The sequence below is a fragment of the Sander lucioperca genome, chromosome 2, assembly GCF_008315115.2.
Source record: "Sander lucioperca isolate FBNREF2018 chromosome 2, SLUC_FBN_1.2, whole genome shotgun sequence".
In the NCBI taxonomy this organism is placed as follows: domain Eukaryota; kingdom Metazoa; phylum Chordata; class Actinopteri; order Perciformes; family Percidae; genus Sander; species Sander lucioperca.
Genome location: NC_050174.1, coordinates 25386315 through 25403688, shown reverse-complemented (window position 1 = coordinate 25403688; position 17374 = coordinate 25386315). Strand labels below are relative to the sequence as shown.

At 40.6% G+C, this 17374-nt stretch overlaps 1 protein-coding gene across 20 annotated transcripts in view; it reads left to right on the top strand.

The window, feature by feature from the left end:
- The window catches only part of arvcfb (ARVCF delta catenin family member b), a 269067-nt gene that overhangs the window by 91998 nt on the left and 159695 nt on the right, over positions 1-17374 (top strand). For 12 of the 20 annotated variants that reach the window (XM_031300557.2, XM_031300551.2, XM_035995477.1 and 9 more), the window contains 2 exons: positions 8626-8715; positions 16272-16362. The gene's annotated coding sequence lies outside the window, so the exon portion shown is untranslated. The remainder of the gene's footprint in view (positions 1-8625; positions 8716-16271; positions 16363-17374) is intronic. The other 8 variants (XM_035995480.1, XM_031300564.2, XM_035995538.1 and 5 more) reach the window with 1 other exon arrangement.

The window sequence follows — 17374 nt, the reverse complement described above, 5'->3', positions numbered from 1 at the left end:
TCGCTTTAACAATTTCCAGTCTTTTTCACTTGCAGAACGTCTTTTATCAAACGTTGTACACTGAGTTACAGTAAATGTTAATAACGGAAAGGTCCGTAAATGAATGTTTTTCTGACAGTGTAATCCCTTTCTGTACATATTAGTGTTTGCATTACGATGACTTCAGTTCATGGTTCAACCCCTTTTTCTCAAATATATATTCAGTAATATATATTCAGTTATAAGAGTGTGACTTGCTCAACGTGACAGTGCTTCTCCCCACCACCGCTGCAAATAGAAGCAGCTGATAACATCCCAGAACAATGTTTGATCTCGTCATGGCTTTGAGACACACACACACACACACACACACACACACACACACACACACACCTGCCTCCTTCTCTACCCGTCTCACTGTCCCTCTCTCCCACTTCTCATTCCCTGAAAGCCCAGATAAAGTCTTCTGCTGTCTTTGTGGATACCGATGAGAGGCGAGAGTTTTCGGCAGGCTGTGGTGGTACACATTACATAATCGACGAGTGCAGGGTTGAGGCTACTCGTCATGCGCAAATCCCAGCACTGATCTTTTATTCAAAGCAGCAGGGTGTAAAAAAAGAAAAGAACCCCCCCCCCCTCCTCAGGCAGGCTGTGTTGTTCCATCAGGGAGACTGATCCTCCGTATGTTTTCATACGATGCTCTGGGTGATGGGGTTGAATTCACAATCACCATCGCTGGGGTGGACCTGCACACACACACACACACACACACACACACACACACACACACACACACACCTGAAAGAGTTCCAAAAATCTATACTCTGCTTTAATCAATCATCACCTGAATCTTATCAGTCAATCCTGCTAAAACCGAGATTATCCGATACGTCAAAGTGTTATCATTCAAGGGCTTTACATTACCTGCCATTCATCAAACTGTGACAGGATTTGTTATGGGTTCGTGCTATTAATCATTTTGAAGGAAAGGGTGTCGGCTTTTTTCACCAAGATTGGATGACTTCATATGTAATCTACTTTTAACAGCAGGACATTATGTTATGGAGGAAATTATGACTGATTTTCTGACTGTGCAGCTGAGAGCAGAGAAGCAGAGACTCGCAGAGTCATACGTTTTACTACCGTCACTGCTAGTGTTACTTCCACTACCTCTAATAATGATATATCAATGTTAACCTTTATAGTAGACACAACGTCACAAGTTACCTGGCAAGTCTGATTCTGAGTTTTTGTCCCCCAGATGATAGAGTTATATCTCTGTGTCAGAGGAGACTCAAGCAGCAAACTGAGACGGTTCAGGCGCTAACAGATTTCTCACTGTGCCAAAGGTCTTATTAACCCCTCTGCTCTGATCAGAGCAGCAGCCCCTGCTGAGACCAGAGGCAGGGAGGCAGAAAGGCTCTGTACTAGGAGGGGTTTTGCTTGCTTCTCTCTCTCTCTCTCTCTCTCTCTCTCTCTCTCTCTCTCTCTCTCTCTCTCAGGGCACAACCACACAGAATGGAGATGAGCTGGAATGAATTAGCCCACTTTAAACAGAGTTAGACCATCTACGTGCGTTCTTGGTTGGGATTTTTGCTTCTGTCCGTGGAAAGGAGCTTGTTGTCTTAAGCATGATAATCAAATACCTAATGTGTGGTTAAAAAAAATAATGACATACTTCATCTACAGGATGAACACCAACCAAATGTTTGTCAACAATAGTTATGAAATTTGTAAAAGAAATTTGAAGTAAATGAAATATTGACTTGTTCTGCAACAGATAATCACGACTTGTTAGTGGGCAATACGACTATAAAGCTGCATGGAAAACAAAATACCACCCAGCAACGCACATAATTTCCAATCGAGCACTTGGCAGGTTTTCGATTGGCCAGCATATTTGTTTGGTTGTGCAGTGTTTTGGCATCTGATACGGTTTTAAAGTCATGGATCTATTATTAATCTGACCTTTCTGGTTTGTATTGTATAGTCTTGTCGGTACTTGTAGCAGCACTCACCCACCAATGCATCCATTTGTGTTGTTTATTTAACTCAGTGGTGTTCCTAGTTGAATGAACGGCAAGCTGTGCAACATCTTTACTGTAACTCCAAGTCAAACTGTATAAAGATGGAGATTTATTTTAGATTTAATTGTGAGATTGCAGATGGTTAACGGATTAAATAGACCCTGTAAAGTCACATGTAATTGACTTTATATAACAATACAATACAAACATTCATCACACTCCATCAATCTCCAGCTGCTCTCGAGACAGTAACCTCATTGGCTGAGTAAAACCTCAGAGGGCGAAGCCAAAGGAGCATCATAGGCATCAACTGAGAGCCACCTGACAAAGTTGAATAGCAAAGGATGAAACTATGTCACTGTTTTCCCTGTTTATGCATTATCATGGCTAACTAGATAGTTAACCTGTCTAACTGTGTGTCAATCACTGCTCATACACACACATTCATTCTCCCTTGTGGAGGGAGGGGCTTAGGAGACCGTTTGGGCTTTAGAGGAAAGGGGGGAGGGACTGAGAAGTTGTCGATGTTCAAATTCTTTGGCTAAGTCCTGGATCTTCGCAATCCTACCTAAGGCACCTTTAAGTCGAAATCAATGGCCTTCAGTCCATCTGTAACAAGTTCACTTTCCTTCACTTCTGTACGAAAATACACATCCAGACTACAGACTTAAGTTGAAAAATGTAACAAGCTAATGGCTTTCTGCAGGCATTTCCAAACCATTGTAGTATACAGCCTTGAGCTTAATACAGCCTTGAGCCTAATCAAGGCTGTATACACTATTGTGGGTATTATTTGACTCTGAACAGAGAGGGGGTTGTCTTTTGTTTCACTGTTTTCTCAGAAAAAAACTATTGGTGGGAATAATATCAATATATATTTTCTTTTACAGTCTCAAGGTCAAGGGGTGCAGTGGGGATCTCAAACACACAAAGCAGAAGAAGGATGGTTTAGCCATGTTGGGTTTGTAATACCGGAGTCGTCATTTGGCGATAATACCATGGCTGTGACTTGTGGATTGCATTACTGATCACAGTCTGCCTGTAATGAATCTGCAACAAATTCAACTTTGAAAGCAACCTGCTAAAATATGTAAAAACTAAAAGTGTGGACAGTCCAAAGAACAAACAAGCCAATCAATTTCATCTCCTTCTCCTTGTACCCTTTAAACTTCTCAGCGAACTCTGTTACTTTGTTTTGGCAGGAAATCGTTCTCTCTCTTATTTACATCTTGAGAGGCGGTGAGTTCTGATGGGGCCGAATCATTTCTTCCTGCCGTAAATGAAAGGAGCATTAGCCAAGGTCCGCTCTCTAGGATGAGTGCACCATGTTCTAAAACCTAAACCACTCTTCTTTTTCTCGTATGACGCAAGCCTGCCTGTTTGTGTGGACTAATGATGATGGACTGTAATTTTCTTTTGGAATATACAATTAGCTGCTGCTCGCTGCAAACACAGCCTGCACACACAGAAGGAGCATTTGCAGTACAATGTATCTTAGCTCTGCTTTCAGCTGAACAATTACCTGGAAATACAGAGCGGTCAGGGGATTCTGTCGGAGCACAGAGTGCTCCAAACCAGCTGCAGGAGTTTGCAATGTTTCCTATTTTATAAGACTGTATACTGGGGAGAGATGGGAGAGAAGAAGAGAGCAAAATAATTGAGGGAATGGATACATGGAATATGAGTCATATGTAAACCCGAGGCACACCAATACTCCATCCTCCATGGCTTTAACTGCTGAGAAGTGTCCACATATTAAAGTTTGTAGATGCATGTGTACAGTGGGGCTTCCTTACGACTCAGTAGGCTAGTATACATACTTAAGATGCTTTCATGCCCTCTGTTGAGTTGCTTTTGAGCACAGCTCTCGATCCCTTTTCTTTCATTTAGAGAGTACAACGTTTCGATTTTTGTTTTGCTTTTTGTATCCTTATGCATCCCCTATGCAACAGTCAACGCTGGTTTCTTTTATAGGAATAGTTTGACATTTTGTTTTGTTTTTCCTGCCCAGAGTCAGTGAGATCATTGATAGCACTCTCATGTCATATTTTGGATCTTTGAAGAGAACCAGGCAAACGCACAAAAAGTTGAGTGATATACATCTTCCCATCTAACTCTCGGCTAAAGCTAATTCACATATTTTCCAAAATGTAAAACTATTCCTTTAACTGGACCACAATCTACCCCTTAGTGTAACTAAGTTATTTCAGTTGCTATTTAACTTTAAACCATTCCCTCCTCATAAATGGCAGATCAGAAAATGTGCATGTGAATTCTTTTTGTTAAAACTTTTTTTTATATTTTTGTCGTTTGTGTTTACCAAGACACTGACATCCTGACTAGATCAGAAAACACTGAATGGGGTCATTTGGAAACCCATGTAAAACAACCTGCTTTGTTATTTTGGTTGGAGCACTTGTTGGAGATGAAGCCACATGCACAGTAGTCTTGCATAATTAATGTTCCGCTAGCATTTTAATTTTCACATTTAGCATTTCATTTCTATAGTTGTCCAAGCAATTAGTCAAGTTGCTCAGTGCATTCACATGGAACACAGAGGACGTATATGAAATGACACCTCTATGCATGCCAAACGCACACGAGAAATGGCTGATTATCCACATGGTCATTTATATGTGACTCCAGTTCTTCTATGTGAGTGTGCAGAGGCACTAGCAGCTAAAGAAATACTTTCATCAGTGTAGCATTCCCCAGACAGTAAGCCCTTCAGTCTGTCAGTCAGCGAGCTAACCCTCACTCTGCATTCATTATTAATCACAGATTTACACTGGGGCGCTCTCCAAACGATGGTGGGTTGAAGGCAGAACAAGTCACGATAGAATATGCAATTGTCTGCATAATGCACAGCAGGTGAGGTATCAAGCGCAGATATGAAGCACAAATATTGCATGAGGGCTGTGCAATTATTACTGTCAGGTGAGGACAGCGGCATCAGGGTCAGTTGTGAAGATAGTCAACACAGAACCAAGAGCAGAGGAAATGTATCTGACCGGGTACTGTGTCAATAAATCTGATTGGATGTAAGTATTGGGAGTATGAATTTCTATCAGCTTGAGGCATGGCCACTGCATTTTTCTCTTCACTTACCCACGGAAATGCTTTGTTGAACACACACGCTTCTTTACAACAATGTCTTGTTATCCACATTTGACTCGTCAGAGCTGCCCAACCCAGGTCTCTGAAGCATTATGACCTACAATACTTGAGAATCGTGTCAGCAGCTCTGTGTCAGAATTGGCCATTTACCAACAGCTCTTTTAGCCACAGGAACCCTCGACTGACTGCCACCCAGAATAATCACAGCCTCCCACTATTGACCTCTGATCTGCTCCACGGTATCAGATGGGAGGGTAAGTGCTATTAGCCGAGGGTGGCGGGAGCATCATTTATTCATTTGTCACCATCGCTGACCATCAATCTTCCCCATTCCCAAACCAGCTTGTTGTGCTGCTCTCCTGTCAGACCAAAGGGGAAAACTCACTCACAAGAGCATTGCATCACATTAAGTAGAATAGAATGTGTATTAATCACAGCGCTGCCGTGAGCTGTGACAGTGTGTCGAGGTAATCTCCATTCAGGAGCGATGTAAGGACCCGTCCAGAACCAGAGAGAGAGAGCGAGACCAAGAGAGACGAGGTGATAACTAATGCGGCCTGGCTAAGGTTTGTACCAAAAATCCAAGGTGCTCAGAGGCTGTCTGTCCTTGAAGTGAACACACCCAGGAATCCCTGGAGAGGGAGAGATATTCTAATCCCAGAGCCAGCTGAAACCTGGAGAGAAAAGTTGACTTTGTATCGATTTTTTTATCATAGTTAATTTAACATTGTATGGCTTCACTACTCACTGATGTATATTTGGCCTGAAGTCAGAGCTGTATCTTGAGATACTTTTGTGGAGAGCTGACTATACATACATTTTATATATTAAAACCTAAAGCAGTAGTTCATGTTTCTGATTTTTAAGCATGGCTTTCTTGCAGTGTCTTTCACTTTCACTGTTTCAGTAAGGAAAAATGAAATAAATGTTGATCTTTTACATTCCATCTACTCTATAGACAAGTAACCTTTGCTCTTTTTAAACATTTTTACCAAACATCAGTCTGAACCTTTAGTTGCATTTATAAGAGCTAATCTTTTAAAATGAGCTGCTGATGAGCTCCTTTTGGGGATTGTAGGTTTTTTTTTAAATATATATTTTACCAGAGTGAAGTGTTGCTTGAAGTGTGAGACTGTTTTTAAGGAACCATTACATCTTATTAAACCCATAGACTTAAAATAAAAGTTGGCTTTTGAGTAAGCGGCGTAAGGGCGCCTTTGATTTCATCATCAGTAACACCTTCAAGGGTGCAGTCAATCCAGTAGTTTTGCTGCCAGGCTTTTGTTTCTTCAGCCATCAAAGGCAGCAGAGCCACTGGACAGGTTGGTGTGTATGGCAGAATAATTCATCCCATGGTAGGAAGCATCAAAAACAATTTGCGCTGCGGTATTGGACACTGGTCTCTTTCTTTGTGTGTGTGTGTGCCTGTGATGTCTGTATTTCTGATGCGGTGCAGTGTGAATACTAAGGTCAGGCTGACGTATTGGTTTGTTGAAAGTATCAAGTTAACGTTGCCTCATTAGTGATGGAAACAAGATTTTAACGTCACAATAATCTGTTTGGAGCTCATTTCACATGATTCTGACATAGAAACTTCTGGTAGGAAATGACTGTAAAGCTGGACAAGAAGAATTAATAGACTAGTTCTTTATGTGAAGCTCCTACCCTGAAATCATTCTTATTACTCTAGCAGCAGTAATAGCCATGCTATCTCTTGTTGTATATAATTGCATATTTGTATAATTATTATCCTGGGTTTCCTTGGAGAATATTAGTGTCTGGAGAAATATTGACAGAGTGTTTTGTTTTTGGACATCAGCCAACACCACATAAAAATGCCTGTCTGAAGAAATATGTATTAAAAAGGAAGTTAAAGGTTGACACAGAAGAAGCAAGCAAGGAATTCCAAAGCTGGGGACCGTTCACAGCTAGGGCGTGTTCGGTTCAGTTGGTTCAAGGGGTCGGGAGTTCACAGATATATTTTGGGGCTAGACCTAATTTAGCCTTTTACGTAATTAGTAACATTTTGAAATACATTTTGGAATTTAATTTGTAGCCAGTAAAGGGCAGATAACATAGGGGTGATGTGATCACGTTTCCTTGAATCGTTAAGATCCACATTTTGGACCAACTACTATCATGGTAGAACTCTGTCTTAAACAAACAGGATATAAATAAAAGCAGAGATAACCTTCTCCAGATCAGTAAAGGGATAGAACATTTCGAATTTTGATTATGTTTTTGAGTGAAGAAAGCAGGACTGTACAACCCTCTTGATTTGAGCATCAAAACTGAGGTCAGGCTTAAATATGACTTAGATTTATAGCCACAGGTTTAACATTTATTGACAGACTGTCAAGGTTATTATGCATCAGCTGAATGGAGTTGGGAGGGCTGACTAAAACAATCTCTGACTTACTGTTGTTTAGCAGCAAAAAACTGTTGGACATTTAGCAGTTAATGAGAGTGAAAACACTGCTATTATCGCCAGGTGTTATGGGTACATACAGGTTCTGGTTTAATGGCATTTCTTTAAACCAATCATAATCATCATGGGCAGTGCTAAACTATGCATAGAACCACTGCAAATAGTCGTGCCAGAGAAAACTCAGATTGGACAGAGAGTCTAGCTAGCTGTCTCAATTTACCCTACAGAGATCTGAGGAGCAGTCAGCAATAGTTCTCATTAATCCACCGAATTTAAAATTCCAACACAAAGAAAGGGGAAGGAAACGGAAAATACATGCATCCGGTGGAATTTCCTGCAGCACCTGAGCAATCCCAGAAGTGGAACGTCAAGGATATAGACTAGGCTAGACTCAACCCTATTCGACATGCTCTTTTTTTTATTTTCCATTGACAAAAGTTGTGGATGGTACCTAGTACTTATTTTGGTATCACTTCCTTCGAGGTGCACAAACCTGGCATCTTTTAATAGCTAAGCTGTCGTCAATTGCGACCGCATTTTTCTTATTCACTTGACCAAGATTTTAAAAAATGGCAGCGCTGTGGTCAATTAACGAGGTACCGACATTCCTCTGTTTGGTTGCCAACAAAAGGATCCAGTGAGAGCTGTGTTGCGTTAAAGAAAATGTCACAGCTATTTCACACGACGTCACTATGACGATCAGCTAAGAATCCTAGATATCTAGATATGTACCTGGTACTAAAAGTGAGTCGAGTAGAGTCGAGCTCTACAATGCGGTGAAAATACAACATATTTGCGAATAATGTCCCCAAAAGGAAGCATGTAAACAGAAAGCAGTAGTGGACCTAAAACTGAGCCTTGTGGCACACCACACGTAATGGGCAGGAGAGGATGAACCAATAGCTATTGAGAGGGTACTATGGTTAAGAGTGGGCACCAGCATCAGATTACAATTTTGAACTTTGTATACTACGTATGTGTCTCTGTATTACACAATAGCCCTATATTAACAATGCACCGTCAGCGGGATGGCTGAATAGTTATTTTCCATGTCCTTGTTTTTTTTATCCACAGATCTCCCTTGGCGGACTGAACAAACGAGTCCACTCTAACAGAGCTACGCCTGTCCTCACTCTAGTCTGACGGCACTCACCGACATCAAAGGTACACCCGCTTCTCTTTCTACACCTCCAGCCCTCCTTTAATCACGTTGTTCAGCTCATCATTGCAGTAATTACATTTCTTGACGTTTTTTTTTCAGTTTGCAAATCCAAGACTTCTCTCTGTTATCTCTCCTCGAGGGAGCTTCACTTTACTTAACTTCATTTCACTTTGTCGCAGAGGTTCCTCGTATGATTTTTATTTCAATACATTCAGAAGCTTTTTCCTCCAGGAAATGTGCTCTGATTTAAATAATTCTCACAGTTGAATCAGCTCAGGTAAATGTCAGTGGAAAATCGGTCTTAGTTCTCTTCACAGTTTTTATTGGGTTTTAGAGCTGAACAGAAGAGGACATTTGTTCTAGTCCACGATTAAAGACAGACTCAACTGTGTAATTGCATGTTTGAAGTCTGGCACCTGTTGAAGATAGAACCTGAGACACCTAAAAGCAATTTGGATGTCTTATGTGCTGCAAAATACTTTGCTTTACTTCACGTAAACTTGGAGACACTCTCTTTAAGAAGTAGGACAGAGAGTATATTAGAAAAAGTGATTGTTGTTCATGTCTATCAAAGCTTTGTTCATTGCATTAAGCTTGTTCAAAGTAACGTCACAATCATGAACCGACTTTTATCTAGATGTGACTTGACACTGAAACCTTGACCTTGGCTACTTACTGTATAATGTTGGCAAAGCTTATTCTATAGTACCTGAACAGCAATTGGGGTAAAACATCTGAATGTAATACAGTGGTAAAATTTAAAATGGGCGAGAAGGCATTAAAACAGGCTGCTGTTTATCGAAGCTTTGTACGTCCCATATACAGTATTCTGTAGCACGTTTCTGTTAGCGTAAAGTCTACAAGTATCTATAAGTCCTAACTGTTTCTAACAAAGAGACTAACAAAGACATACAGTATTTGTATTTTGTCTATGTAGTTAGTTTGTGTGTGTGCGTGCGTGCGTGTGTGTGAGTGTGCGTCAGAGTTTTCCGGCCTGAAATCCTCCACATAGCGAGGCGGTTCAAAGAAAAGAAGAATGAAATAAAATATAAAGCGTAAACAACGGCTACATTTCTTCTAGCTGTGAAAGTGGTCAGAAATGGACTCCACGCACCTTGCTAAGCTTTGCTTATCCGTGCATCACTCAGCAATACCCTTCTGGGAATTAACACTCACTTTAATGTTCCTCAAAGCAACAATGCCTGGAATCCTAAATTGGGGGAAGGTTCATTCCTGGTGACAGTGCATTTCTTGTTTTATGTGTTGCATCTTTTTTAAACATTAGTCACTAGTATAAGTCCAGTGCTACTTAGAATATTAGATATTTATTAGAAATGACAATCATCTTCCGGTAACCATTCATTACATGGTAGCGTGCCACATATGTTGATTTTGGCTAATATTCTGCAAAAAAAAGCTGCATCTTATAAATTGGGCATTGTGTTTTATAGCATTCTTACACAGACAGTTGAAGGCTTGGCTTGGCTACAATTACACTCTTAGAAACATTTAGAAAAATATACAATGTTACACTTACATACACTATAAAAATACATATACAAACACTTGTCATGTCTGTTTTTCTTCATAATTAGGTCTAACTCAATCTGACATTTATGTTCATGAGTAGTGCTTTTAAAGAGTCGCAAAACTCATCAAAACCTTTGCTGTTGGTGAGCAGAAATTCCCAACACAGCACATTGTCATTATGATGAATCACTTAACTGTCAGTCACTCCCCGTAAGAGCTTTGACATATTGGACAGCTTAGCCAAGCAGAATGATTCCCTTAAGAGCCTGAAATTACTGGCTCCGAAAAAACGGTTTAAGGCAGCGCAATACCACCTAATATCGCCAATTTACCTTCTGCCTGTATGAAAGTTTTATCGTCAACAGCCAACGTGGGTAGATCGAAGACTGTTCCCACCACTACTTCCACACCCGCAGTAGGAAGAGGAGCAGGTGTTTTTAAGTACCCAATTGTGCCACTGAGAGCTACATCTTCAGATGGGCATATGATGGGTTTAGACAAGGAATTAATTTGAGATGCAATTACAGCCTCTGGAAAGGGGCAAATTGGCCATGAGGGGGGAGCATGTAACCCACCACCCTCCTAGTCCCTAATCAGGTGAATGTTTCTAACTCAATATCAGGCACTGATGGTCACACTCAATTATCCTTTGCCTTTACCTCCCAATCTGTCCCCCACCCCCCTAATGACCCTGTACTCAAACCCCTCAAGACTACACACCACTTCTGCTCTGGGCAGCCTCCTCGGTAGCCATGCTGTAGTCCTCCTTTGTCTCTGCTTTGACTGCTGATGAAAGACAAAAGTCAAAGCAATCGTTTTCATTTTGGGAAATATGCTGATTCACTTTCTTGCTGAGAGTTAGATGAGAATGTCGATAACACTCGTATGTGTCCTCTAAATATGAAGCTACAGTCAGCAGCAGGGTAGCGTCGCTTAGCATAAAGACCAGAAACGGGGAAACAGTTAGCCTGGTTCTGTACAAAGGTAGTCTCGCATTGTCAGACCCTCCTCCACAGCGATGCGGAGGAGGGTCTGGCTAGAAAAACGTGCTCTGGTTTATTGGCATTTCTTTAAACCAATCACAATCGTCTTGGGCGGTGCTAGGCGCCGGACACAACAACGGTGCCTCTGCAAAATAGTCTCAGGAAGGAACTTGTTTTGGTGGAGCGTGTACGTTCTAAAGTAGTTTTAGTCATGCAACAGAAAACTCAGATTGGACAGATAGTCTAGCTAGCTGTCTGGATTTACCCTGCAGAGATCTGAGGAGCAGTTAACCATAGTCCTCACAAATCCACAGGGGTTTAAAATTACAACATCCGGCTGAAAATGACGGAATTTCCGGCAGCACCTGAACAATCCCGGAAATGAAACGTCGTCGATATAGACTAGTATAATGGTAACAAAATCCACCTATAAGCACCTCTGAAGCTCTCTAAACTTGCTATATCTTGTTCGTTTGTTTGATCTGTTGTAACTGTGCCTAGCCAAGAGACAGTCTGGTACATTGCCCCTCAAAAGCAAATGTGATTACCTTCAGACTAGTCTGGCTCAACAGATGTACAGTGCTGGGATAAATCCTGACACAGTGTAGCCACACCTTACTGACACAGCTGACACAGCACTGTGGAATTAGGTCTGATAACGCGAGACTACTTTGAGATAGACCCAGGCTAGTGGTTTAAAGGTGCAGTAGGTAAGACTTATAAAACTAACTTTGTCATATTTGCTGAAACTGATGCTATGTTCCAGTAGAACTACATGAAGCAGGTCATTTTTTTTTTAAATTAGATAGATAGATAGATGATATCTATCTATCATCTATCTATCTATCTAATTTAAAAAAAAAAATCCGGCTCCTCTGGAACCACCTACAGCCTGTAGTGTGATTTGCAAAAATCCACAGCTCCCTGTTCAGATGCACCAATCAGGGCCTGGGGGGTGTCTAACTGCGTGTCAATCACTTTTCTTGAGTCTTTTCTTTTTATGTCACTTTCCACTCCTACTCCACTATATATTACAATATATTATATTTACAAATCAAGATGTTTGCACACAAAACACATGTAATTTATAAAATATGTTTTATTATAAATTAAACTACACAACATTATAACAGCCTACAAGTTCATCCGAAATGATTAGCTGATTTAACACTTAGTTAAGGGACAGAACTGTTTTGATCGTTTCTAAAACGTGAGAATTTTTCTGCATTGAGTACTTTTACTTTTAATACTTTAAGTACATTTTCGTGATGATACTTACATACTTCTACTTAAGTATTAGTTTCAATGCAGAACCTTTACCTTTAACAGAGTATTTTACAGTGTGGTATTACTCCTTTTACTTAGGTAAAGGATCTGTATTCTTCTTCCACCACTGGTTGTATAATGTCAGTCGGCTGCACACAGCAGACTCATACCAACCGGCACAGTCTGTGATGCTTTCCACCAGAGCATAGCAAAACAACAAGAGAGGCAAAAGATCAAATGCTGGGCATCCCAGCTTGCTCTGGTCAAAGTGCTTGTATTCTGCTCAAGGCAGAAAAGTTTCCATACACAAAACAAGAAGCTGTTCTTGAGGATAACATCACTTACATTCTTGCCAGTTTACTACAGAGAGGGGTATGATGGCAGAGGGTTTTGTCATTGGAAGATTAGTTTCCAATGATGAATAAGGTGCCAAAGATTTATTACCAGATTTTCCAGCAAGCCTTTGATGTGAGCGAACGCTGCATCTCATCTGCCCATCCACACTCAAAGTGTGTGTGTGTGTGTGTGTGTGTGTGTGTATATATATTTACTACTGGGCTATTTATAGAGCCGAGGGTTTTCTGCTGAAGTGCATTTATAGGCAAATACTTGCAACAGTGAAGCTGCTAGTGAGATGCCTCATCAACTCTACACATGGAATATGAGCCTGTTTGTCCTTTTAATTAAAGATGTTTACGCCTTAAGAGTAGTCTAATCCAACACACTTCCCTTTGTGGAATTAATTAAACATTTTCCCTTTTTTTTTTTTAGATCTCATCTCTTTGATAAGTGATCATCCCTTCCACTCATTATCTTCCAAAAGTTGCATCCACAAACGACTTTCCTGCCCTTGTTGTTTCCATTACATAAAGTTGAGACTTAGTAGGGCGTGTGTAATTGAGGATGGGGTTAAATGTGCAGACCTTGGCTGTGTTTTTATCCCCTCTGACGCAGGCCATTAGCAAACATCTGCTGAACCAAAGCCTAAAAATAAAAACAGGGCTGTCATGGTGGCAGAAGGGGAATTCTTCAGATGCCCCTCCCTGTGCTATTTTAAGTATGCCCAGAAGTTGGTGTTTAATGATAAGCTGTGGGGTGTAGCTGACATGCCTGCCATATTATTCCCTTTACGACTCAGGAAGCAATGGCTTGTTGCCCCCTAACCCTCCAGGGGTGTGAATCATTAGAGTCCGTCATCAAGTATGTCCAGTCTACATGGCTTATGGTGCCCTTTTGCTGTGGGTTATCTCAAGTAGTGGATCACTTTGAAAATAGACAAGGATGCTATTTTTTGCCCAGCACTGTTTCCATTTTGAAACTAAATATACCGGCTGATGACTATAAACACATGCCAGTCACATATTTTAGGGAGAACGTGTTTCAAAATAATAGATTTCTGATCTGATAATGGCTATGTAATGAGGAATCATGTTTCCATATAGAGGCAAATCAACCAAAGCAACCATTTCTTTCCTTCACATGGATGTGAAAACACAGGCTCCTCAGCATGTATCGCTTTGTGAGGAAGAGTGAAGGAAGAGTCGTGACAGACTCCACTCCACGCCGGATAAATAAATGATCAGCACACAACAAACATCAAAGAGGGAGTGTGTGCTTCAAAGGGAATAAGGGCCTCACGCTCACCAGGTCCTATAGTGAAAAATGAATCCTGTGTATGCGTGCGCACACACACACTCTGTACTTTCTGTAATCCGACCTGTTTAAGATTCTAATGGTTGCATCTGCATTGATCGTCCCCCTGCTGAGCAAAACCACCCCTTCTCAATCTTTGTCTGTTTTGGTGGCATCAGATCAGCTGGAAGATACCCAAAATGCTTTGATACAATGTGTCTCCTGACTCATTTGGACCTTCTCTCTTTAACCTTCTGGTGACTAAAGAAGCACTCACTAGGGCTGCACGATATGAGGAAAACATGCGATATACGTATGAATGCGATATATGACATTCATACGTTGTTGAAATTAACATTTAATATATAAAAGGCACAACTATAAAAAGAATGACCGTTACATTTTGAAGTGCAGTGTTCTAGTGATATTTTCTTTTAACTAACAAAAAAATCAGAGTATCTTTCGCGATATCTTGCAGCCTTTCGTGATGTGTATATTGCACCAGTTGATATTGCGATGACCATAAAAAAAAAAAAACGACGATATATTGTGCAGCCCTAGCATTCACCTTACATTTCTGTTTTTTTAAGATTATTTTTTGGGCATTTTTTCAGGCCTTTATTTGTATACCACAGTTTAGACTTGAAAGGGGTGAGAGAGGGGGAATGACATGCAGCAAAGGGCCGCAGGTCGGAGCCGAACCTGGGGCCGCTGTGTCGAGGAGTAAACCTCACCAGGTGAGCTACGCAGGCGCCCAACATTTTTGTTTTAAAGCCCTAATTACTACTCACAATATCTGACACATCTTTTACACAAGGAGTCATACAGATTTTTTTGTTTTTAGATTAAAGTGCTCATATTCTGCTCATTTTCAGGTTCATAATTGTATTTAGAGGTTATATCAGAATAGGTTTACATGGTTTAATTTTCAAAAAACACCATATTTTTGTTATACTACACATTTCTGCAGCTCCTCTTTTCACCCTGTGTGTTGAGCTCTCTGTTTTAGCTACAGAGTGAGGCATCTCACTTCTGTTCCATCTTTGTTGGGAGTCGCACATGCTCAGTAGCTAGGTAAGGACTACTAGCCAGTCAGAAGCAGAGTATGAGGGCGTGCCCTGACAGTAGCTAGGTAAGGACTACTAGCCAGTCAGAAGCAGAGTATGAGGGCGTCCCATGCTAGTAGCTAGGTGAGCATTATAACGTGTGTTCCAAAGTGACCACGTTTGTCTCTGAAGTAAAGGCTGGACTACAATAGAGCTGTTTGGAGCAGTTGGTGAACAGTGTTTTCTGTTGGAGATGGTAAGTCCCTTTGGGGTGGACTTTGGTCTTTTTCACTTTGTAAACCTATAACATGCACAAAAAAGATACATAACACAATAATGGAAAGGGAAAAAGCCAAAAAGCTGAATATGAGCACTTTAATGCTGACTGGACTATGTTGACCCCGGGTAGTGATTTTTCTTGGAATGATTGCTTGACGAACATGTCCTTTCACTCTCTGATTAAGCAGTCCAGTCCAAGGTCAGAACATTATGTCACATCCGCATACAAAAGGGCACCTCGCTTATGCTCTATCTGTGAAAAATTATGCTTTTAAAAGAGTGTAAACTCAAATGTTTTGCCCTGTGGCAAAAATGATTCTATCCTCGGCATGCAAAAAATGTATAATAAATCTGTATATGCGCCATTGCTATTGTTTATTAATGCAGGACCCAGCAAAAGGCCCTCATCATTTCTGGTGATATTGGAATTTAGTAGTGAATATTCTCAAACAAATGAATGAAATTATTACTACTCAAGTGACAAACAGTGAATTTGAGGATTTGAGGGATTCTTGGGGTGTGCTGCCCTGAAGTACAATAGCTGCCCACTTTGCCAGGTTGATAATCCAGCCTTGAAAATAGACATGTACTTTCAGTTACGAAGATTTATGAAAACAGTAAAAAAAAATTAACTGTGGATGTTTATTTTGAAATGTACGTCAAATACTTTTTACACCTGTTTCATTAGACTTGGGTTTACTATAAAGTCAAATCCAACCCAGTCAGAAGAAGCATATGTTGCTTGTTGCTTTTCATTTCTGTTTTAACCTCTGGCTTTCTCACTTTTGTATTCCCTTTGTTTTTCTTTCCCCTCTCTCCCAGCTCTTCGTTCTTCTTGCTGTCTCATCCTTCTGCTTCTGTCAGAGTGGGGGATGTCTGTTTTCTAACACCTCTCAGCCTGCTTATCTACTAGGTCTGTATTGCTGTGGTTTGGTATTTCCAACCCCATTGTTGTATGCCATCAACCCCCTTGATAACACGACACCATCAGTTATGGATATCAGGGTGTGTGTGACAGTCATACGCACTGTGGCCTGCAACTGTTATCTAGAAATTATGATTGTTTATGATGGGCAGTGTCCGTATGGGTGGCTGTGGGAAGCTTGCATGTGTTGGATTCGTGCCTGCTACAGTGCTTGTATGTCAGATTGCGTTATGGCTCTGTGCATGACTATATCCAATGACTAGGGATGCACCGATACCACTTTTTTCAGACCAAGTACAAGTACTTACATTTGGGTACTTGCTGATACCAAGTACCGATATGAGTATTTAATAATACAGTTCTAACAATGTTTTATTTTCATCAGATGTTCTTCACTTTCTGACTGCAACAAAGTAAATATACAACTTGATGCTGTTGCTGACATTTTAAATCTACATTGTGTAAGAATTTCTCCCATCTAGCGGTGAAATTGTATATGACAACCAACTGAATATTACTTTCTAGCCCCTCCCATTCCGAGCGCGTTTTTAACTCCTACAGTGACCGTATTATTCCAAGAAGTATGACTTCGTCCATGAGTCCTTCCAGTGTAATAATAGTTTTACGTTATTTTGGTACCATTTCATTGCTAACATCAGCTATCAGGTTCCCAAACATATGCAAGCTAATGTTAGTAAAGTACCAGTGCTCTCGTTATTCTGTATATTGTACGAGATTAATAGTGTAAGGCAATGTTTACAGCGTAGGAGAGAAGCAATGGAGGTTTGTGTTTTTAATATTTCTCTGAGCAGTATGAACAATCATGTCAATGAAACCAAAATGAGCTCTTAGTATCTCCATCGTTTACACACAGCTGTTCTAGCTGTAGCTAGTCTGTGTTACATCTCCATTACGTGATTGTCTGCCAGGGAAATCATGACACATATGATTACGTTTATGTTACAAGTTAGACAATCCTTTTTCATCATTGACGCAAGGA